At 37.3% G+C, this 26,075-nt stretch overlaps 1 long non-coding RNA gene across 2 annotated transcripts; it reads right to left on the minus strand.

Annotated features, from left to right (window-relative positions):
* Positions 1-1,803: 1,803 nt before the first annotated feature.
* LOC118762246 lies at positions 1,804-21,840 on the minus strand. 2 transcript variants are annotated; one of them, XR_004998000.1, is made up of 3 exons: positions 21,794-21,840; positions 17,069-17,073; positions 1,804-1,889 (listed from the first exon to the last, which is right to left on the minus strand). It is a non-coding gene; the product is annotated as an uncharacterized LOC118762246 (long non-coding RNA). The 2 variants fall into 2 exon arrangements; XR_004997999.1 differs by lacking the exon at positions 17,069-17,073 and adding an exon at positions 7,885-7,889 and having other exon boundaries at positions 21,794-21,832.
* Between the last annotated feature and the right edge of the window lie 4,235 nt (positions 21,841-26,075).

Consider the following 26,075-nt stretch of genomic DNA (forward strand, 5'->3'; position numbering starts at 1 on the left):
CCATGTTATTAAGTTATGATACACACACGTGTCGTTTGCCACTACTTTCCATAAGTAAATCAATACTCACTGCACCATTGCAAATATAACATTGTTATTTTATTCCTAGTAGTTTCACAGCATTACTTTTTCATATGCATATGGTTCTGAGTTCAGTCCCACTGCATGGCACCTAGAGCCAGTGTCTTCTACTATAGCCTCAGGACAGCCAAAGCCTTCTGAGAGCATTTGATAGATGGAAACTGAAAGAAGTTAGAATACATAAAAATGTATGGGATTACCTTGGGTCTCATGTCCATAAAGCACTTAGCTTTACAGCATATCTACCAAAGTTTCTGGCTTTAAGGGTATTGTGAAAGGCCTGGTTAGAGGCCCAACATTCTGAGTTCTTTTATGGGGCTTAAAAAAGCAGAAGGACCATTGCAATAAGTGTGTGAATCTGAGAGAGGAATATATTGAATAAAATCATAATTAACTGATTCTACTGCATTTTCTTTTACTCAAAGCCAGGAACTTTTCAGCATCCCCTCATGTGTGTGTGTGTGTGAGAGAGAGAGAGAGAGAGAGAGAGAGTGTGTGTGTACTATAGTTTTTTTTCAGTTTCAATCTACCAAATCTACTTACAAAACTTTGGTTGGCCTGGGGCTATAACAGATAGCAGAAGACGCTTGCCCAAGATGCCATGCAGTGGGAATGAACCTGAAACCATGTGGTTGAGGAGCAAACTGTTCACCTACACAACCATGCCAATACATTTTATTATTCATTCATTGTTATCATAAAATCTTGTTGCTTGTAAGTATTCTGTATAATTTACTATTAGTTATATCAGCATGTGTTCAATTGAAGGAAAACACTGTAGTAGCACAAAATATCAAAGCATTACAAGGGTACAAGAACCATGATCTCCCACCAGGCCGCATCTCTGCCAAAATGTGGTGCATCGGTATCTGCTAGTTTAACGAGTATAGTAGAGGAGATAGTGAGACAGGTACTGTTCTACTATTCTACATTATGTTCAGTCTTAAGGCTATGGGTATTGTCTTATATATTTCTGTAGTATGATAATGGTACCTGTCAACAATGCTTCTCTCACACTATGAAGTAACAAAAGTGTTCAAAAATGAAAAGCTAAAAATGAAAGATAATGGCTTCAGATTTTGGCACAAGGCTAGCAAGTTCAAAGACAGGGGTTCATTGATTACATCAACACCTGTACTCAACTGGTACTTAATTTATCGGCCCAAGGAAAAAGGATGAAAAGCAAAGTTGACCTTGGCAGAATTTGAAATTGAAAGGATGAAAGCATTGAATAAAGAAATATTTTATAATTAATTTGGTAGGCTAATATAATCATCATTATCATCATCATCATTTAATATAGGCGCAGGAGTGGCTGTGTGGTAAGTAGCTTGCTAACCAACCACACGGTTGCGGGTTCAGTCCCACTGCGTGGCATCTTGGGCAAGTGTCTTCTGCTATAGCCCCGGGCCGACCAATGCCTTGTGAGTGGATTTGGTAGACAGAAACTGAAAGAAGCCTGTCGTATATATGTATATATATATGTATGCGTGTGTTTGTGTGTCTGTGTTTGTTCCCCTAGCATTGCTTGACAACCGATGCTGGTGTATTTAGGTCCCCGTCACTTAGCGGTTCGGCAAAAAGAGACCGATAGAATAAGTACTAAAAGGTGGTGCTCCAGCATGGCCGCAGTCAAATGACTGAAACAAGTAAAAGAGTAAAAGAGAGAGTAAAGAGTAAGAGTCTGTTTTCCATGCAGGCATGAGTTGGACAGATTGACCGTTTGACTGAATGAAAACTGGTAAGCCAGGGAGTTGCACCAGGTATCCAATCTGATTTGGCGTGGTTTCTCTGGCTGGATGCCCTTCCTAACATGAACCACTCCAAGAGATGCAATTGATGTGACACTGGCATCGGCCACAACTATGATCTCACTTGGCTTCACAGGTTTTTAAAAACACAATATATTGCCAAAGGTCGCGTCCACCTGTCACTGCCTCTGTGAGACCCAATGCTTGAATGGTGCTTTTTACATGCCACCATCACATCCAATATTGATTTCAGATTTTGGCACAAGGCCAGTAATTTTAAGGGGTGGGATAAGTTGATTACACAGAACCCAGTGTTCAATTAATATCTAGTATTGGTTTCAAATTTTGGCACAAGGCCAGCAAGTTTGGGGGAGGGTGTAACTCAATCAGATTGATCCCAGTGATTGACTGGTGATTGACCAGTGATTGACCAGTGAAGGTGCATGTCTCAGTGGTTAGAGCGTCGAGCTTACGATCGTAAGGTTGTGAGTTCGAATCCTGGACCAGGGTGCATGTTGTGTTCTTGAGCAAGACACTTAATTTTACATTGCTCCAGTTCACTCAGCCATAAAAATGAGTTGTGACGCCACTGGTGCCAAGCTGTATTGGCCTTTGCCTTTCCCTTGGATAACATCAGTGGTGTGGAGAGGGGAGGCCAGTATGCATGGGCGACTGTTGGTCTGCCATAAAACAACCTTGCCCGGACTTGTGCCTTGGAGGGTAACTTTCTAGGTGCAATCTCATGGTCAGTCATGACCAAAGGGGTTCTCAGCAGTGATTGACTGGTACTTTATTTATCGACCCCAAAAGGATGAAAGGCAAAGTCAACCTCAGCAGAATTTGAACACAGAACATACAAATAGATGAGATGTTGCCAAGCATTATGACCAGCAAAGATTTGAGGAATTTTTATGTCTGAAGCCTAAATTTTTTTTACAGAATCACTGTTTTGAATTTCATCTGCCCAATGAAGTGGATGCTAAAATGTTACCAGTTCACTGGATCCTTGTGACATTAAGTTGTTAAGCTGTGAACTCTCAAATAAAATTGTTTACAGACAATGGAGGAAATCTTCTGGTTTGGATTTCCATCAAAATATATTGGCATAAGCTTCATTAACCATTTTAAGGTCTTGGATACGAGCATATATATATATTACAGTACAGTTCTATATTTAAGAGATGAGGAATTATGTAATTTGTTTACATTATTTACATTTGACGGATATTTGTCGTCATCTTGTCTGTTGTTAACACAACATTTCGGTTGATGTACTCACCAGACTTCATCTGGTGCCTTGGGGAAATTTTGAACCTGGGTTCTCATTCCTAGGGTATTTTTCAATGCTATTATGATTATTATTATCATTATTATCATTATTATTATTATTATTATTATTATTATTATTATTATTATTATTATTATTCAAGTCACTGCCTGGAATCAAACTTGGAATCTTGGAGTTAGTAGCCCGTGCTCTTAACCATTATGCCTTATGTTCGATTCCAGGCAGTGACCTGAATAATAATAATAATAATAATAATTCTTTGTTACCCACCACTTAAAAACTGGTGTTAGTTTGTTTACATCCCTATAGCATAGTAGTTTGGAACAAGAGACTGACAGAATAGATACCACACTTTAAAAATAAAGTACAGGGACTGATTTGTTCAACTAACAAATAAGTCATCATGGTGGTGCCCCAACATGGCCACAGTCCAACGACTGAAACAACTAAAAGATAAAAAGATTTGTTATCATAGTAATCATGTTGTTTAGCTAATTAAAAACATATTTTAACAAAAATATTTCACTGCTCAATTCCTGCAAAAAACTAGTTTCAAAACATGTTAGGTAAACTTTATAAAATAATAATGAGCAAACAACAAAACCTGTTTTCCTTATGCGTTTTCAATCTTCAAAGATGAAAATATTATCCTTATTTATCAATATTTTCACATTCTATTGGCTGTCGTTATCTGCATGCTGCTCCATAAACAAGCCTTAAATTTTGCTCGATGTTTATATTCACTTCATCAGAGAATATTTTCAGTGACCTATTTATGGTATGAGATACAATTCTATATTCTCTCATTTTTTTCCTTGATATAAAACCCAATTAAAAATAATATTTTTCACTCTTTTACAGCATTAATCTTGACCAATAATTAAATAATAATCTCTCCTTTTTTTACTTCTTTTAAATACAACTAAATCAATTTTATATGTTACTAATCTATCATTTCTCAGTTCATTACCTGATAGTAGTTATTATATATATATATATCAAATGTATAAACATTACATATACATTATAAATGTATAAACATAATGTATAAACATAATGTATAAACATAATGTATAAACATTATATATATCATATATCATCGATGATGATTATATATCATTTATCATATATATCTTATATATATTATGTATCATATATCATCATCATCTGGCATGGGTTGGACAGCTTGACAGGAACTGGCCAGCCAGGGAGCTATCAAGGCTCCAGTTGTCTGTTGTGGCATGGTTCTTACAGCTGGATGCCTTTCCTGACACAGATGCTCTTCCTATATATTACATATAGGTGTAGGAGTGGCTGTGTGGTAAGTAGCTTACTTATGAACCACAGGGTTCCAGGTTCAGTCCCATAGCATGGCACCTTGGGCAAGTGCCTTCTACTATAGCCTCAGGCCGACCAAAGCCTTGTGAGAGGTATGGCTGTAAAAAACCAAGGCAAAAGTTTTTATATTTCATTCCCTTTGAAATTGCTCTTAAATGTGGTTTTGGTCGTTTTGACTGCTCCTTCTAGTGTGTAAGGCTGCCTGTTGAGGGTTGCCTCTTTTGTGTTTAAATGTACACTAATTCTATATGGAAAATATGTTGTCTATTGACTTTTTATACACTAGGCCACTGGTAGTGAAATTTCTAAAAAAAATTCACTACCCTATATATTTTATGAAATATATATATACTTTAATTTCCTTTATATTTAACATTCACTATTAATATCCCTACTCTTTCTGTAAGCTACTTATGACGTTATATCATATAACGTTTTTTAAACAATATTAATAGCATTCAGTCAATCGCTATACAAATCCATCATTTTTTGCTAAAATGTCTTATTGACGAGTTTCATTTTTTTTCACTTTCCTGAAGAGAAGATTGCATTGTTTATACCATTTATTCTTTTGAATAGTATCAGTGGAATTTTCGAAACATATGTCGAAAGTAAAAATATCTGATTTACACCTGCGTTAAACGTTAAACTCCATTTATTTATTCATACATATATATATATATGAAAGAAATTGCTTTAAATTGTGATTTATAATACATATATTCCTTGCATATTTCTTCTTCTCCAAACAAGGTGATTGAGCTATTCATATAATAAGATTGCTAATCAAACTTAAGTCTTCTTAGACTTAGGTTTGAAAACTAAGTTTTCCAAACAAGTCCTTGTAACAGTTTGCTTTCACACTCAAAATGTTTGTACAATAAAAGTATATAGGTTATGGACTGCGCATACAAAAATATACATATTTGATTTTTATATTTAAAATGCTGTTTGTTTGACCAAAATTTCTAAAGGTTGTGCATTGTAAATACAAAAAATACATATTTGGAAGTAAATAATAATATTTATAATTTGATTAGCTACCAGTATAGATATTTCCCACTTCTCTCCAATATTTCAGCTTTCTGTGTTGTTTCTCTACTTGTAAATTCATGTAAAAATATCTACATGTAAGCTAACGTAACTGTATTCAATCTACCTGGGTACATGGCAGTGACATGACAACAGATAAAAATCAACAAAAAGTAAAACCAAATTCACAATGTACACCAGCAGTCACCAAGTTTCACCCAAATTTATGAAATAGTTTTATTTTTATGATTTTTATACTAGACTAGCAGTATCGCCCAGCATTGCTCGGGTTTGTTTCGACCCTTTAGAATTGGAATTTTTGAAAAGTAAAACTTTTGCATTATGTAGCTTGTTATTCTCTTTAAGTGAACATTTTTCTGGTTGAAATACACCGAAGAATGGCAACACAGCAGTAAAAAAATCGTAAAAAATAGGGATTTTCATAGAACGAAAGCACCTTTTTGATGTAAATAATTTTGGTGTTAACATGGTCTGATTTGGATTTTTTTTCTACAGAAGGAAGAGCAAGCCTTCTTCTATCATACTCTCAATTTTGGTCAACTTGCACCCCAGGGTCTCAGAGGAGATAGTGTTAGTTGAAGGCTACCAAACCTGCCATACACAGACAACTTCAGCTTTAAATATATAGAGATTAACACCATTTAATCAAAATCTCTAGTTTCTAACATGAACGGGAGATTTATATTTAAGAGTTAATTTAACACAAGGCTTTTTTGAAAAGTAACCGAGAGAGAAATCATATCATTCATTACTACTTTGATATTAATAATAACATTCATGAACTGAAAAATTCTGATAGTCAAAACCAAATCACAGATTCAAGCAAGTTGTTGGAACTTGCTCATATTCTTCTAAATTATGGAAAAAATTGAATGAAGACATAGTGGTGAAGCTGGAATGAATCTAGGCATGTTTCAACTTAGTAACATTCTATAATAAAATATTAGGAAGAAATCCAATTTAGAAGAAAAAGAAACAAAAATGCTGGAAGGAGTATAAATTAGGTAAGGAACAGTGCATATATTTGAATAAAACCATATAAATTGAAAACAATAGTTTTGGAAAATAGAAAATTTAGAAGTTTCAGTTATAAATGAAGTTAAGGTGTACTAGTTAAAACCTACATGAAGTCATACAATGCTCTCGCCTCACAGCTGAGCAACATATTACTTGAAGGCACCATACTTAATTAGACAATAAATAAATGAATAAAAGTACTTTCAGCTTATGCTAGCAAAGTAACTTTTCTGTTCAGTAAAGTTAACAGAACTAAAAATGTTAGTGTGCCATGGAAAAAGAGAGAATTCTGAAGTTAGTGTTTGTATGATTAATGCAGAACATCTGAGCTTTAGACAGCAGGCATTGGTGTAGTTGTTGCTGTTGTTTGTTTGTTTGCTGAGTGAAGCGGTCTTCATCCCAGAGCTTGCAAGATCGCACCTCGTGGTCCTTTGCTATTCGTAAGACCCACAGAAGAGAAAGCAGGTCAACCCCCGACACCGAGAGCATCGATGGATGGCTGAATGCACATCCAGGCTCAGCAGTTGCATAGGAAGTCGGGGACAAGAAACAGGAAGAAAGAGTGAGAGAAAGTTGGGGGCGAAAGAGTACACCAGGGGTCGCCACCACCCACTGCCGGAGCCTCGTAGAGCTTTAGGTGTTTTCGCTCAATAAACACACACAACACCCGGTCTGGGAATTGAAACCGCGATCCTCCGACCGCGAGTCCAATTCCCTAACCACTGGGCCATTGCGTCTCCACTTGTAGTTGTTGTTCCTGCTGGTGTTGTTGTTATCTAGGCTCAGGTTAGCTCTGGATCAAAGACGTTCCAGCCATAACCACCCCCTCTTTTCTCCACATATAATGTAGCAAGTTCACATCCTCTAAGGTGCCCCTATATATTTTTTTTTGTTAGATAATAGGATAGGATTAACAATAACTTTGCCTGTTATTTCAAGAACACTGAGTGCCTGCATAGAGGCAGCTAACCACCATTGGCTCGATCAGACAATAGCTACAATCATGTGTAGGATGGATGCAACTATCTATCAATTCCATCTGCTAATTATACAGGCACTTCTCACCTACACAATGTCATATCAGTTTCCTTTGTCTGGCTGTTTGGATAAAAAGAAACGCTATGGAGCACAAAAGGCAGACATCAGTTTATTTTCTGTCTTAGAAAAAATTCTTATGTCTATCATCAAATAGCACTTAGAGAAGAAAAATGGGAGAAGATTAGTCAAAATTTATGAGGAGTGAATCAGAGTTATTTGATGTGCATTGAATTTTGGCCATCTATTTTTTTTTCCCCCCATATAATGGAAAGAGTATAATTTTAAGGCTGAGTCTCAGTTTATTCAATATCCATACACCTATTCTATTATGGCAGCAAGTTAGCAGAATAATTTGCCCATCACACAAAATGCTTCGCAGCATTTCCTCTGGTTCTTTATAAGCTGAGTTCAAATGCCACTGAGGTCTATTTTGCTTTTCATCATTTCAGGGTAGATAGAATAAGTATATGAAGAACTGGGGTTGATATAATCAATTAACCCCATCTCATTAGAATTGCTGGCCTTGTGTCAAAAGTTGAAATTATTATTATTTTATTATTATATTATTATTATTATTTTATTATTATTATTATTATTATTATTATTTCATTTTAATTATTATTATTATTATTATTTTATTATTATTATTATTATTATTATTTAATTATTATTATTATTATATATTTTTATTATTATTATTATTAAGTGCTACACCCTAGCAGTGGAGGGAACCTGTGGAAGAGGTAGACCCGGAAAACCTGGGACGAGGTGGTGAAGCACGACCTTCGAACTTTAGGTCTCACTAAGGAAATGTCTAGAGACCGAGACCTATGGAAGTATGCTGTGCATGAGAAGACCCCGCAAGACTAGTCAGAGCCATAACCCGTGGCCCGACCTGGGACGTAGTCAGTCCTGTGCATACCTTCCTTCTTGTGACACTTATGAAGACCTGTTGAGGCAAGTGAAAATCAAATCAAATCAAAACAAATCAAAATAGATGAACATCAGTGGAATTGTATTCTTTGTGGTACCAGTGCCGTGGCACACAAGAAACCACCAAACGTGGCCGTACCAGTACCGCCGACTCGACTGGCCTCCGTGCTGTGGGCACAACAAACACCATCCGATCGTGGCCGTTCGCCAGCCTCATCTGGCACCTGTGCCGGTGGCACATAAAGACACCATCCGAAGACCCGGCGACGTAGTCAGTCCACCTGTGCAACCTTCCCTCTTATGACACTTGTGAAGACCTGTTGAGGCAAGTGTGTGACACTTGTGAAGACCTGTTGAGGCAAGTGAAAATCAAACCAAATCAAAATAGATGAATATCAATGGAATTTGTATCTTTGTGGTTCCAGTACCGGTGGCACACAAGAAAACCATCCGAAGTGGCCGTAGCTGGTACCGCATCGACTGGCCTCCGTGCTGTGGGCACAACAAACACCATCTGATCGTGGCCGTTCGCCAGCCTCACCTGGCACCTGTGTCGGTGGCACATAAAAACACCATCCAAAGACCCGGCGACGTAGTCAGTCCACCTGTGCATACCTTCCCTCTTATGACACTTGTGAAGACCTGTTGAGGCAGAGGCAAGTGTGTGACACTTTGTGAAGACCTGTTGAGGCAGAGGCAAGTGTGTGACACTTGTGGAGACCTGTTGAGGCAAGTGTGTGACACGCGTGACACTTGTGAAGACCTGTTGAGGCAAGTGAAAATCAACCAACAAAAATAGATGAACATCAATGGAATTTGTATCTTTGTGGTTCCAGTACCGGTGGCACACAAGAAAACCATCCGATCGTGGCCGTTCGCCAGCCACATCTAGCACCTGTGTCGGTGGCACATAAAGACACCATCCGAAGACCCGGCGACGTAGACAGTCCACCTGTGCATACCTTCCTTCTTGTGACACTTGTGAAGACCTGTTGAGGCAAGTGACACTTGTGAAGACCTGTTGAGGCAAGTGAAAATCAAATCAAATCAAAACAAATCAAAAGATGAACATAAATGCAATTTGTATCTTTGTGGTACCAGTGCCGGTGGCACACAAGAAAATCATCCGAACGTGGCCGTAGCCAGTACCGCTAGACTGGCCTCCGTGCTTTGGGGACGTAACAAACCCATCCGATCGTGGCCGTCCGCCAGCCTCATCTGGCACCTGTGTCGGTGGCACATAAAAACACCATCCGAGCGTGGCCGTCTGCCAGCCTCGTCTGGCACCTGCCAGCCTCATCTGGCACCTGTGTCGGTGGCACATAAAAACACCATCCGAGCGTGGCCGTCTGCCAGCCTCGTCTGGCACCTGTGTCGGTGGCACATAAAAACACCATCCGAGCGTGGCCGTTCGCCAGCCTCGTCTGGCACCTGTGTCGGTGGCACATAAAATCACCCACTACACTCTCGGAGTGGTTGGCGTTAGGAAGGGCATCCAGTGTAGAAACACTGCCAATCTGACTGGCCTGGTGCAGCCTTCGGGCTCCCCAGACCCCAGTTGAACCGTCCAACCCATGCTAGCATGGAAAACGGACGCTAAATGATGATGATGATGATGATGATTATTATTATTATTATTATTATTTTAATTATTATTATTATTATTATTCAATAGTCTTATTTTTATCACATGCTTTCACTGCACTACTGAGCACAGCTGTATGCCTTGGGTATGTATGCCTTGGGTATGTGCTGTGGTTTGTTGTGATGCTCTTATTTTTACTGTATTGAAAATATTTTACGTAGGATGTGTGTGGTGCCTAGTAGTGCTATTTTCTATATATTATATATACTTGTTAGTCCTGGTGTTTTTGTTATGTATTTGTCTGAATATTTTTTATCATACCTAATGCGCCCACTATGATAGGAATTGTTTCTGTTTTTAGGCTCCACATTCGAGTTACCTCTATTTCCAGATCTTTGTATTTTGAAATTTACTCTGTTTCTTTTAGAGAAACTTTGTCATCTGTTGGTATTGAAACATCGATTAGAAAGCATTTTTTTTTTCTTGGTGATCTCTGACAACTATATCTGGCCTATTGGCCTTAATTTCTCCATCTGCGTGTATTAGCATATCCCAGAGTATGGTTGCTTTCTCATTTTCTGTGACCTTTTCTGGCGTGTGCTTATACCATCTTTTTTCTGTTGTTATTTTATAGTGTTGGCATAGCTTCCAGCATATATAGGTCCCAACTTTGTCGTGTCTGTGAATATATTCCTTCTTAGCCAGGACTAGACAGCTAGAGACAATATGGTTTATTGTTTTCTTTTCAGTCTCCACATATTCTACAGTTATTTGTTATGTTTCTTTCCATTACATATTTTTGGAAATTGCTGGCGGGGGAGGCTTTGGTTTTTGTGCTGCAATTAAAAATCCTTCAGTCTCTGCTTGAGTCCCGAGCTTCTCAGATTCTTGGGATTTTGCTTTGTCTATATCTTTTGCATTTAGTCAACCCAATATTTGCCATGAAGGGGCTTTTCTTGCCATCGTCTTATCATGAGCTGTTGCTGTTCCAGTTTTAGTTTCAATTTCAGTTGTATAATAGCTTTTGTTGTTTCTTCTTTTTCTCCATAGTTATTAGGTACTATGAATTCTTTTTTGTATTTTTCAGCTTCCTTAAAGACTGAAAACAGTTTTTTGTTTTCTTTGTGTTTTGTGGCTATTTGTATTAGTTTCCCTTACTTCTGAAGTAGGTATTTCTGTAGATGTTAAGCAATGATGATGATGATATATATATATATATATATAATAAATTAATAAATAAATAAAACATATGCATATATACATACATATATGTACGTACCTACCTCTACATGTATATATACATGCATATATGGGTACAGGACACCAAAAAAAACGTCGAACACAATGAGAAACGAAAACATAAACACAAAACCAAGGAAATGGACATTTTTCTTAAACAACGAAAAATTAGAGTACAGGACATACAAAACGAGGAAAATTCCCCTTCTTCAGTCGCCTTTGTTTCATCTACTCCACGTTTCGAAGGTCAAGGTGATACATGACTTTAATGAAACAATCCTTCCCGCGAAAATCAAATTAAATAAAATTTGAGATTTTTTTGCGGAGGGGTAAAAATGGTAACAAAAACAGGACAGTAATGACAGTACAAAATATAAACAGTAAAAGACAGGACAAGGAGAATAACAGTAACACAAACAAGTATATATATCATGTCATGTATATATATATACATGACAGGCTTCTTTCAATTTCTGTTATCACATCTACTCACAAGGCTTTGGTCAACTTGAGACCAAAGGAGACATTTGTCCAAGGTGCCACACAGTGGGACTGAACCCAGAACCATGTGAGTGGAAGCAAACTTCTTACCACACAGTCATGCTGCATGAGGAGGAAAAGTATAGCAAAGTGGTACTAATATCAATGGTATTGGTTATAGACACATATATTACAAACTAATTGTGTGGTCGCACAATTTCAAAGTAAACCACTGAATTGGTAGGGATATTAGAATCTGAAATAACATACCTTGTGGTATTTATACTGACTCTCTGCTCTCTGAGTTCAAATTTGTCTTTTGTCATTCCAGTATCAGTAAAGTACCAAGGGCAGTGGAATAACAGAAGCATTAGAGCATTAAACAAAATGCCTTGTGTTATTTCTTCTTAATCGCTACATTCTGGGTTCAAATTTTATCAATGTCAACTTTGCCTTTCATTTTTTGGGGGTTGATAAAATAAAGTATCAGTCGTGTACTGGGGTCAATGACTTTAACTAGTCCCTTCTCTTCAAAACTGCTGGCCACTTCTCAGTGACTGGGTTCAAGTCCTATCTATCTATCTATCTATCTATCTACATCTATCTATCTATCTATCTATCTATCTATCTATCTATCTATCTATCCACCTACCTACCTACCTATCTAGTTATCCTTTGAAATTGTCAACAGTTTGCTGTGAAAAGGGTCTTGTGCTATCACAAACAACATTTCAGTCATCACCAGAAAGAGTGAAGGGTTGAGTAAGGATCTAGGAACCCCTCCTCATAGATAAACTGATATGTTACCTGAATCAATGAAACACAAGTCAATGTGTTATACAGCAGGGAATAGAAATACAGAAGATATTTCATAACACCATAGTTTGTCCTATATTTTTAACCTGAATTATTTTGAAATAATTATCAATTCCAGATAATTTTCTATTTCATTTAGAATTACTCAAATATTTCTGAATACCATACATGGAATCCATTTCAATTATGAAGTACAGTAATTCTTTGATATACTGTCACTTCATTTTAAAATCTTTGCATTATAGATTAAACTTATATAGATCAGTTTTTTGGTCGTTTTTTTACAAGTATTTAACATTCTTGGGGTTTCTTTTTTTTTTTTTTTTCTATATCTTGTAAATCATTACAGTAATTAGAAAAGGGAAGAAAATTACTTTTGAATTAACCATTGATTATGTTTCCAACATTAGTGTCTCCTGAAAATGTGCCAATCAGCCTTATTGGAATAAACCATCTGATCAAGGCAAAATTGTATAATATTGAAATTAAAACTTAACTGAATTATTATTCCATTGACGTGACTGCATACATAATTGTATGAGTTTTCACATCGTTCAAGATATTTATTATCAAATGCCAAGATTAAAGTATCCTTATTGTAACACAAAAATACATGTCATTTCTGTTGTTTTTGTTATGCCTGGAGGAAGGAACTGTAACCATAGTAACCGTAGGCCTCTCACAAATATTTTTATAACATCTTTATTTCATTTCATTTTCTTATACAACTCTATTTATGCATAACTTTATAATTTTGACTGAAATTCATTAATTATCTATGTCCTGTTGTAATGAGATTTTAAAGATACTGAAATGCAAATTTAATGATCTGTAAGGACACAGTATTTTGTTATGCAATCATGATACACTACAAAGTATAGTAAACGATTTTACAAACCAATACTGTGTTCTTCTGTGTTAGCAGTGCTTTGTACATCACTTACTCTGTTTTTTTTTTTACTTGTTTCAGTCATTTGACTGCGACCATGCTGGAGCACCACATTTAGTCGAGCAAATCGACCCAGGACTTATTCTTTGTAAGCTTAGTATTTATTCTATCAATCTCTTTTGGCAAACCGCTAAGTTACGGGGATGTAAACACACCAAGCGATGTTGGGGGGGGGGACAAACATAGATACACAAACATATACATACACATACATATATCATCATCATCATCATCATCATCGTTTAACGCCCGTTTTCCATGCTAGCATGGGTTAGACGGTTCGTCCGGGATCTGGGAAGCCAGAAGGCTGCACCAGGCTCCAGTCTGATCTGGCAGTGTTTCTACAGCTGGATGCCCTTCCTAATGCTAACCACTCATTGAGTGTAGTGGGTGCATTTTACATGCCACAACCGCACAGGGGCCAGAGGAGGCTGGCAAACGGCCATGATCGGTTGGTGCTTTTTACGTGTCACCGGCACAGATGCCAGTCAAGGTGGCACTGGCATCGGCCACGTTTGGATGATGCTTTTTACATGCCACCAGCACGGGTATCACAACTACAATTTCCATTTGATTTATATACATATATACGACGGGTTTCTTTCAGTTTTACTAAACAGAAAAAAAAGATGATGTGTCATGTGAATCTACAAAATATTACAAAGTTGTGCTGAAAAGTTCTTGATTTTGGGATAAAAAGAAAATACAGGAGGATCAGATAATTATGACTTTATTCAACATATTCCCCTCTGAGATTCACACACTTATTGCAATAGTCCTTCAGTTTTTCTTAGCCTGGTTAAAAATCTCAAAAGTTTGGGCCTCCAACCAGACCTTTCACAATACCCTTATAGCCAGGATTGCATGGAGAGCAACTCTACTGTAAAACAGATGTTGGTTTGATCCTAACTGATCAAAGCTTGACTAATTGAAAGGAACTTCACCAGGGGAAAATAGTTGGATATATAAATAATAATCTGGTGAAAGTGAAATTTGAAAAAGCTTAATGTATGTAAAAAAAAACTGGCATTCCGTCAGGTTACAATGACGAGGGTTCCAGTTGATCCAATAAATGGAGCAGCTTGCTCATGAAATTAACATGCAAGTGGCTGAGAACTCCACAGACACACGTACTGGGAACTTCAGCATGATGCAGAATGTGACAAAGCTGGCCCTTTTGAAATACAGGTACAACTCATTTTTAACAGCTGAGTGGACTGGAGCAACATGAAATAAAGTGTCTTGCTCAAGGACACAACTCATCTCCGGGAATTGAACTCATGACCTTACATTTGTGAGCTAAATACCCTAACCACTAAGCCATGTGTTTTCACTGTATGAAAAGGCAATAGAAAACAACAACAGCTACAAAACAAAATTAAAAACCCATTAAAACTAATGCAGTATGCAGTAATTTTTTTATTGTCTCTGTAAGTATGCTGGTCGTACAAGGACAGTGTAAATAATTACTGCTATTAAAAGCCACATATCAAGTGCTCTGAAGATAGCATCACCGATATTTAAAATAAAATAAGTTGCTTATTTTATTTTTCAGCTTGACAGAATGTTAGGCTGAAAAAGCGAATAGAGGAAGACTCACAAAAGAAAGAAAACATACACAACAAATAAAAAAAAAGAAAACAAACAATGATATCTTAAATACCATTCATACTTTATTTGCATGTGTTTCTCTATTTTTTTCTTTCTTTTTCTTTTTTTATTTTTTTTCAACATTTTTCTGAATATCCCCCAATGAGATTAGAAATAATGATCCTTGCAATATGAGAAGTATCACATATTTAGTAAATATATTAAACATAATCTTTAAAAGAACTAAAGAAACGAGATATCCTACTGATCTGCAACTTCAAGGATTTGTTGCATCCTTTGTTCTGCTGACCAGCAAGCTAGTCTTCAAACTAAAATCAATAAAGTAATTAATATTCTCAACACCTTTACAGTTGAAGTCAAATACTGTGTGAAGTTTTCTCTTACCCAATTATCTGACTCAACTAGTTATAACATTTTTTTTTCCCCTTCTCTCCTATGATAACTTAGAAAGTTTGAGCTGAAGCCATCATGATTTTCTTTTAGCTTTTGCTTCGATGGATTAATGATTACAGTTTTTCTCAGTTTTCTTTTCATTCTGTATATATTTTTCTCTCTTGTGGATGTTGAGTACTCATTCTATAATTTGTAAAAATAATGCTACTTTTATGATATTAATATACAAATACATAGGCGCAGGAGTAGCCATGTGGCAAGTAGCTTGCCTACCAACCACATGGTTCCGGGTTCAGTCCCACTGCATGGCACCTTGGGCAAGTGTCTTCTACTATAGTCTCAGGCCAACCAGGGCCTTGTGAGTGGATTTGATAGACGGAAACTGAAAGAAGCCCGTTGTAAACGATGATGATGATGATGATGATATATCATCATCATCATCATCATCGTCGTTTAGCGTCCGTTTTCCATGCTATATTTATATATATGTATATATTTGTATGTGTGTCTGTGTTTGTCCTTCAACCATCGCTTGACAACCGATGTTGGTGTGTTTATGTCCCTGTAACTTAGTGGTTTGGCAAAAGAGACTGATAGGGTAAATACTAGACTTTCAAAGAATAAGTCCTCGGGTCAATTTGTTCAATTAAAGGAGGTGCTCTAGTAAAGCCGCAGTCAAATGACTGAAACAAATACAAAGAATGTATGTCTGTGTACATGTATGTATATGTACATGCATGAGCATGTGTGCATGTGGCTGAATGTGTATAAGTTAATTAATTGTTTGTATGTCAATTAATGCACTAGTTTGATTTCATATTCACCAGAATTTGGAAAACAAAAAAAAGTTGGTTGACATAAAATTATCTCTACCAAGTCAAAATAAATATGATTGACTGTGTATAAGTTAATTAATTGTTTGTATGTCAATTAATTGTGGAGGCGCAATGGCCCAGTGAGTAGGGCAGCGGACTCGCGGTCGTAGGATCGCGGTTTCGATTCCCAGACTGGGCGTTGTGAGTGTTTATTGAGCGAAAACACCTAAAGCTCCAAAGGCCCGGCAGGGGATGGTGGTGTTCCTGCTGTACTCTTTCACCACCACACTTTCTCTCACTCTTACTTCCTGTTTCTGTTGTACCTGTATTTCAAAGGGCCGGCCTTGTCACTCTCTGTGTCACGCTGAATATCCCCGAGAACTACGTTAAGGGTACACGTGTCTGTGGAGTGCTCAGCCACTTACACGTTAATTTTACGAGCAGGCTGTTCCGTTGATTTGGATCAACCGGAACCCTCATCGTCGTGTAACCGACGGAGTGCTTCCATCCATTCCATGTCAATTAATGCACTAGTCTGATTTCATATTCACCAGAATTTGGAAAACAAAAAAAAGTTGGTTGACATAAAATTATCTCTACCAAGTCAAAATAAATAAATAAATCAGGATTTTGGCACCGCTTAAAATTGGTGCCCAAGGCCCATGCTTTATTGGCCTCTACCTTATCTCACTATTGTACAGCACAAACAAATGAAATAAATAAGTTACCGTAGAAATATTGCCAGGACTATTGTCTTTCTACACAATATATATTTATTAACTAAATTTAGCAATATTAATTGTTTTTACTGGCAGACTTGGCTTTTTGAATAAATTTAAGAATAAGTAGAGTAAAGCACAGGGAAGAATATAATCTAGCTACTGAGTTGGTTTGGACTGGATTAGATTTCTTATGTTCAGTCCACTGCAGGATGAAGGCTTCAGTATGTTCTCCCCACTTGAGACCATACAGGTTTGATGAGCCTATTGTGCCACACTGGCTTGACATGGTTTGGTAGAGGGATACTGTGTTTTATACTCATAGCCAGAAGTAGAGTTAAGTCAATTACATCAACCCCAGTGCTCAACTGGTACTTACTTTATTGACCCTGAGAAAATAAAAGGCAAAGTTGGCTTGGGTAGAATTTGAACTCAGAATGAAAGTACAAATGAAATGCCACTAAGCATTTTGCCTGGTAGAGAGGACATGGGCCCAAACTATGCACCCTTCCCCTCCATTGGTTAGTTGAAGCTTAGATTGTGTCATGTGACACTTAGCTGGTGCTGACTGCTTTAGCCTACTGGCAAGTATTTAAAGGGAAATTTGGCAGAGTGGCCATTTGCTCATTGACATTCATTGACGCTGCATCGAAGAAACCAAAGAACAAAAAGCCAAAGAAAAAAGAAAAAAACACACTCAACACCATAGCTGAAGACACCTTTGAAAGGTGGGGGGAGGGCAGCCCTGCCATGTCAAAAATGAAAGAGGATTAGGGATGAAACCGGATGTGGATCCTATAAAGGAGTTGTTGAGGTATCGAACCAGAAAACATGGTTGGAATTCCACAATTCTGCCAGCTTGTCACAGATGAAAATATATACAAGTTAGTAAGCAGTTTTGTGACAGAATTTTGATATTACCAGTGTTACTGAATTCCTTCAAATAAGGCTTACATAAAATCGTATTGTCTGCAGAATTAAGAAGTAGCTAAAAATAAAAATTAAAAAAAACGCAAATTTCTATTTTATTGTGGCTGCATATGTTGCTTTAATTTTATTTATATTCTTGCATAAATTAAACAGATGTGAGCAACGACCCCAGAATCCTGTAAACCAGACTAGTTAAAGCATGTTTAGATTGATACCTTGGACTAACTTTGTATGCATTATAACACACTATAAAAGGAAACATTGTAGATCAAAACGTGGGATTTGGTTCCAGATGGATGTGGAATTATTTACTAAGTTGCTCCTCGCTTTTCAATCAGATATCTTCTGAACACAGTTCCAATGAAACACTACAGATTAAAATTACTCAATAACAATTTAATCAATGTTTTTACATCAATAATTTTATCCTTTGATCAAACACTTTCTATCTTTTATTTATATATTTATTTACTTGTTTATTTAGTTAGTTTTTAACTTAGTGATAGAATAACCAGAAAATAATTCTATTTCAGTATATTTTCCCTTCAATCATTGATGAAGTCCTTAAGATTATGTTTCTGTATAAATTATTTCTAGTGAAATCATTTCCAAACTAATGATCAAAGCGTCAAAACTGTTTTATTTCATGAAAGTTATAGTTTCGCTCTGTTGTAATGTCTACGTACTATATTGACCATGCATTTTGTAGATTTTAATATTATATATTGGAACAGGAAGTTGAACTGGTACAAAATCTAGAGTACAAAAACTAAGAGTATCATTTAACTGAACCATTACTCAACAGTAAAAATTTGGAGTCTTTGATGTTGTGGATTAAATCATACCCGTATTGAATTAGCATTTCTATTCATTTCAAAATTAAATTCAAAATTGAATTGACTAAAAGAGAATTGGAAATAGGCTGACATATTATCTGAGTGAATAGTAGTCTCAATTTTGAATTCTAATACAATATTCTGGACTAGAAAACATTGAGTGTATCCATCACTTCTCCTCAAGCAAATGAGGATGTCTGTTTGCAGTTGCTCGGTCTACTAGAAACAGCAGCTAAATTAAGGTGGCGAGCTGGCAGAAACGTTAACATGCTGGGTGAAATGCTTAGCGGTATTTCGTCTGCTGCTAAGTTCTGACTTCAAATTTCGCCGAGGTCGACTTTGCCTTTCATCCTTTCGGGGTCGATAAATTAAGTATCAGTTATGCAATGGGGTCGATATAATCGACTTAATCCGTTTGTCATTCCTTGTTTGTCCTGTGTTTAGCCCCTTGTGGGTAGTAAAGAAATATTTCATCTGCCGCTACGTTCTGAGTTCAAATTCCACTGAGGTTGACTTTGCCTTTCATCCTTTCAGGGTTGGCTAAATAATACCAGTTACACACTGGGGTCGATATAATCGACTTAATCCGTTTGTCTGTCCCTGTTTGTCCCCTTTGTGTGTAGCCCCTTGTGGGCATTAAAGAAATAAGAAATAGCAGCTAAATTAATTCAAAGCACACCCTATCTAACATCTTAGGGAAAAAGGTTGCATTGCATTATTCCAATGAACTTATTTTATCAACTTAACAAAAAAAAAATGGAAGGCAGAGTCGACCTTGGTGGAATTTGAACTCAGAACGTAAAGACCTGGAAGAAATGTTACTAAGAATTTGTCTGATCTGCAAATGATTCTGCCAGCTTACTACCACCATCAGAATAGTTCCTCCCTTCTCCTCTCATTCTATGTCTCGTCTTCCAAGCCATATATGGAACATTTAGTCAATCATTCTTACTCAGAACTGCATCCACTGGAATTTCAACCCTGCCGCCATTTTTCTCATCTGTACCAAGAAACAAAAATTCAATCTTAAAATGTTAACTATATTTTTTTTCTCACCAGCCTGGAATGGCTAGTAAAGGTCAAGGAAGGACACTGCTCTTATAATTCCTCAAATAGTTCTCAGGATGATATACCTTTGATAATTATAGAAAAGAGACATTTTAGAATATAGTGCCCCAGCATGGCCACAACCACTGGGATGAAACACATAAAAGAATAAAAGTATATATGGGGGGGAGGGCTCGTGTGTGTGAGTGTATTTTGAAAAAAAAAATGTATGAAGTCGCATCAAAAACTAACTTAGCTATTCAATAGATAGAGCTTGATAAATCAAGAGACCTCACTGAAATAAGTAGCAGGGGTTGATGTGACTGACTGAAACCGTTAAAGGTAGTGCTACAGCATGGTCACAGTTTTCGAAATGACTGAAACTAGTAAAAGGATAAGTGTGAAAATCAAAAAATCTAAAAATGACTTATTACTCACGAAAGACAACAGCCTTTGCCGCACATTCCACAATAGAACCAGTAACAGAATACAGACTGGTAACACTTAATCATATAAATCCAATCACCTCCACTTTGTGAAATAAATGAGAAAACAAAGAAATAACAAGTACTTGAGAGCTGGAACAAACCGTTGGAAATATCTCCCTAGTTTCAATGATATGTCATTCCATTTTGCTGTTGTCACTTAGGATTATGTGACAACATGTAGTGACTACCAGCGGACGGACGTGTTACTATGATTTCACTGACTAACTCTATTTATTGTCAAAATAAATGTTCTTATGTTTCTGCAACAAAGTCTTCTCACTATTTATAGAAATATTAAATAGCTTCAGTGAAACAGAATAGCATTTCATTGATCTAGACAGAAAAGCACCATTAGCAATTTTTGTTGCATTGGTTACATATTATATGTTATTATCCATAAGCTTACACTTGGCAAACTAGTGAAAACGCTGCCATTCATCTCTTGCTAGCTCTCTACCAGCAGGCCAGCTTGAATTACAAAATATCAGTTCATACTACTTTACACATCGCTTGATTTGTTCTATAAATCAAACATACAAGCAGAGGATGAATATTGTTCAACTCTGCTAAATGGAATATAGAAAAACCTGTTGATCTTGTCCACAGTGGAACCATTTTCATTTGAAATGTCAAAGTCACAAGGCAAAATGACCTTTGTTCCTAGAACAGGAGGAAAGCAGCATATATAGTAATTAATCTAGAAATTTGACATTTATAAGAATACTTTATTATCACTAGTCAGAATGCTTACCTTCTACAGAAAATTTAATAATAGAAAATATCAATATGTGATCACTATATGGGTTGGAGACTATCTAATACAAAAATAAAACCATTCAGTAAATACCATCTATTCTAGATCATGGGGTCAAATTTTCATACATAATAATGGTGCAATTTAGCCTGAACAGGTTTGTATTCCTGAATAATAGTCGTAAATTATTAATTGCAAATATAATGATATTATACTTCCATATACTAACATCATTAAGCATGAATGACTATGAAAAGTATTACAACTGTTGCTGTTGTTTTTCTTGCTTCCATTGTTGTTGTGAAGGTTCAGGGAGGCCTTGTTCATGCATGACCTCTGACACAAAAGTAACCAGTCAAATGGTTAAGTGCAATCCATGGATCTATTGTACTGGATATACTTACTAAACCACCGTCTGCATGCAAAACAAGTAACTATGAAGAGGTTTTGCCTTTGTCCATGTCAGTATTGTAACGGAATGCTTTAAAATACATCATCATCATCATCGTTTAATATCCATTTTCCGTGCTAGCATGGGTTGGATGGTTCGACCGGGGTCTGGGAAGCCAGGAGGCTGCACCAGGCTCCAATCTGATCTGGCAATGTTTCTACAGCTGGATGCCCTTCCTAACGCCAACCACTCCGTGAGTGTAGTGGGTGCTTTTTACGTGCCACCGGCAGAGGTGCCAGGGGAGACTGGCAGCGGCCACAATCCTTGGTGCTTTTTACGTGCCACCCGCACAGAAGCCAGTGAAGGCGGCGCTGGTATTGGTCACGTTCGGATGGTGCTTTTTACATGCCACTGGCACAGGTATCATAATAAAAAAAAAGAACCTATTGTAAATTGAATAAATATAATTGCTTGCATGATACAAAGGTGGAAATAATTTATCTTTGCAGAATCTTTAGAAAAAAACCTAAAGTTTTTGTTGAGTGAATCGATCCCAGTATCAATATTTTAAGACCGGAACCTATTCACTCAAGCTTTAAGAAGTTATGTGAATGTAAACAAACCAACATCAGTTGTCAAGTTGTGATGGGGGACAAATACAGACACAAAGACATACACATATATACATATATATGATGAGCTATTTTCAGTTTCCATTTACTAAAACTACTCACAGGTCTACTACTAAAACTAATCACCCAAGGCTATGATAAAAGCCACATGCCCAAGGTGCCACACAATGGGTCTGAACCCAGAACCACATGCAAGTTTCTTAGCAAGTTTCTTAGCAGAAAATCAAGATACTAAGTTGTCAGTTTTCCTGAAAAAGTGTGTATGTGTGAGAAAGAGAGAGAGAGAGAGAGAGGGAGGAAAGTATCCACCCACCCACCCACTCCATTACATCATTTATAAATTCTTAGAAAACAAACATGCATGTCAAGGTTGACCTCAGCCTGCAGAGAACCATGATATTATTTTTTTTTACTCTAGGCACAAGGCCTGAAATGTTTGGAGAGGGGGAGGAGCAGTCAATTAGATTGACCCCAGTACACAACTGGTACTTATTTAATCAACCCCAAAAGGATGAATGGCAAAGTCGACCTTAGCAAAATTTGAACTCAGAACATAAAGACAGACAAAATACCGCTAAGCATTTCCCCCAGCGTGCTAATGTTTCTGCCAGCTCACTGCCTTACCCTAGTGTCATATTCTTTTCTACTCTCGGCACAAGGCCCAAAATTTTGGGGGAGGGACCAGTCAATTAGATCAACCCTAGCATGCAACTGGTACTTAATTTATCAACCCGAAAGACTGAAAAGCAAAGTCGACCTCAGCAGAATTTTAACTCAGAACGTAAAGACAGATGAAATATCTATTTCTTTACCACCCACAAGGAAATAAACACAGAGAGGACAAACAAGTACAGACAAATGGATTAAGTTGATTATATCGACCCCAGAGTGGCGAGCTGGCAGAAACGCTAGCACGCCAGGCGAAATGCACAGTCGTATTTCGTCTGCCGTTACATTCCGAGTTCAAATTCCGCCAAGGTTGACTTTGCCTTTCATCCTTTCGGGGTCGATAAATAAAGTACCAGTTACGCACTGGGGTCGATATAATCGACTTAATTCCTTTGTCTGTCCTTGTTTGTCTCCTCTATGTTTAGCCCCTTGTGGTTAGTAAAGAAATATACATCGACTCCAGTGCGTAACTGGTACTTAATTTATCGACCCTGAAAGGATGAAAGGCAAAGTCGACCTCAGCAGAATTTTAACTCAGAACGTAAAGACAGACGAAATGCAGCTAAGCATTTTGCCCACCGTGCTAACGTTTCTGCCAGCTCGCTGCCTTAGAACCATGACATATTCTGCCAATCGTGCCAATCATTCTATCTGGACTCTAACGGCTCTGCCAACTCACCACCTTAGAAGCACAATATGGAATCATTCTTTCAAGAAATGGTTAGCGCTCTAAAATATGCATATCTATAGTAGTTAACTCACACAGAAATGATGTAATGTTGGTAAATAGCACATACTCTGTTATTTTGATATATTTATATATTTGATTTTTGCTTTCTTTTTCTGCTTAGACAAAGCTTTTTGAAGAATATTTTGCTTCTACTAAATTGCAACAAGTCAAAGCAATTCTGAAAGAGAATCAGTTTAAAGGTCTGTTAATGAAATATTTATCAGCCAAACACCAAAGATTTTGTTAACCAAAATTCTAAATATTGATATCTTTCAATAAAATAATTTCCACACTGTTGCAAATGCATTTCTGTAACGCATTTATGAATATATTGTTTTTTATTTCAATTTCCTCACTGTTTCACTTTTAACTTTCAGATTCAGACTGAGTAAAATGTATGTAACTTTGCATTATGAAGATACCAACATGGTTTCTAACTTATCAAACATATGTTGTTCTTCCTCTTCTTCTTCCACTTGTTCCTCTGCTTCTTCCTCTTCTTCTTCTTCTCCACCTCCTGCTCCTCTTTCCTCTTCTTCTTCTTCTTCTCCTTCTCCTCCTGCCCCTTCCTCTTCTTCTCCTTCTTCTTCCTCTTCTTCTTCTCCTCCTCCTGCCCCTTCCTCTTCTTCTTCTTCTTCTTCTCCTTCTCCTCCTTCTCTTCTTCTTCTTCTTCTGCTTCTCCTCCTTCTCCTGCTCCTACTTCCTCTTCTTCTTCTTCTTCTTCTCCTGCTCCTACTTCCTCTTCTTCTTCTTCTTCTTCTTCTCCTGCTCCTACTTCCTCTTCTTATTCTTATTCTTCTTCTCCTCCTTCTCCTCCTCCTCCTTCTTCTTCTTCTTGTTACTGTAGTTGCTTAGCCTCCAGGCCAGATCTGGTCGTGCAGAGTTTTAAAATCAGAAAGCATTCCAATCATGACTATCCACCTTATATAGTATCATTTAAAGGAATTTGGTTGTTATTTCTCAGTAGTGAATAGATAGACCCATTTGAGCAAAGGACCCATTTGAGCTTTGTAGTATCTATCCTGACTGTGTAAGCTCCTAGTTCAAATCCTGCTGAGGTCAGCTTTGCTTTCTGTTCTTTTAGGGCTGATAGATTAAAGCATTAGTTCCCAAACTTTTTCAGGCTACTGCCCCTTTGGCACTCAGGCCACATTCCTAGTGACCCCTTACCTTCTTTCAGTTTCCGTCTACCAAATCCACTCACAAGGCTTTGGTCAGCCTGAGGCTATAGTAGAAAGACACTTGGCCAAGGTACCACACAGTGGGACTGAAACCGGAACCATGCGGTTCGTAAGCAAGCTACTTACCACACAGCCACTCCTACACCTATGACCACTTTCTACAGCAAATTCAAAACTGTATTTCACAAATAAAATTTAAACCTAATTAAGCTATAGGGGAGGAGGAGGGGGGAGGCAGAGGAGGGGGGAGGCAGAGGAGGAGCGAGTGCCAGCATGCGTTTATGTGTCCATCACTATGGACGTGTATGCCTATATATGTTTGTGTGTTTGTGCGTGCATTTTCCTGAGTACCGTTTCCATGTTTTGTTTCGAAATAAAAGATGATAGAGAATAAATAAACAGATATAAGATGAGATCATAAAGACAAGACTTCAAGAAATGGAGAAACAAGTAAGAACATTTCTTGATGAATGTGTGTGTGTGTGTGTGTGTGTGTGTGTGTTTGTGTGAGGACGTGTTAGATAGAAAGAAGAAGAGAAAGGACGGAAGATAAATGAGAGAAGGATGAACAGTCACAGATTTTTTTTCCTCCCAAAAACAGAAAAAAAAGAGACATTTTATGAGAAGAAATCATATTTGCTTTGTAAAAAAAAGTGTGCGAAAAAGTTCATTCAGTGACTCTAAGAAAAATATATGGAAAGAATATCATTATGAACGACTAATAAATAAGGTCTTGTATGAATCAGATAAGGAGAGGCAACAGGAAATAAAGCGAAGTAGAGTTCATGGCACTCTGTCGGTTACAACGATGTGGAGTTCTGATGGATTCGATCAATGGAACAGCCTGTTCGTGAAATTAACATGCAAGCGACTGAGCAATCCACAGACACGTGTACCCTCAACGTAGTTCTCGAGGAGATTCAGCATGACACAGTGTGTGACAAGGTTGGCCCCCTTTGAAGTACAGGTATAACAGAAACAGGAAGAAAGAGTGAGAGGAAGTTGTGGTGAAAGAGTACAGCAGGGTTCGCCACCACCACCCCCTGCCGGAGCTTCGTGGAGCTTTAAGTGTTTTCGCTCAATAAACACTCACAGCGCCCGGTCTGAGAATCGAAACCGCGATCCAACGACTGTGGGTTTGCTGCCCTAACCACTGGGCCATTGTGCCTCCAAATATATATATATATTATATATATATATATAATATATATATTATATATATATATATATATATATATATATATATTATATATATTATATATATATATTATATATATATATATATATATATATATATCGTCGTGGCACTCC

The sequence above is a fragment of the Octopus sinensis genome, linkage group LG2 (assembly GCF_006345805.1).
Source record: "Octopus sinensis linkage group LG2, ASM634580v1, whole genome shotgun sequence".
NCBI classification, from domain to species: domain Eukaryota; kingdom Metazoa; phylum Mollusca; class Cephalopoda; order Octopoda; family Octopodidae; genus Octopus; species Octopus sinensis.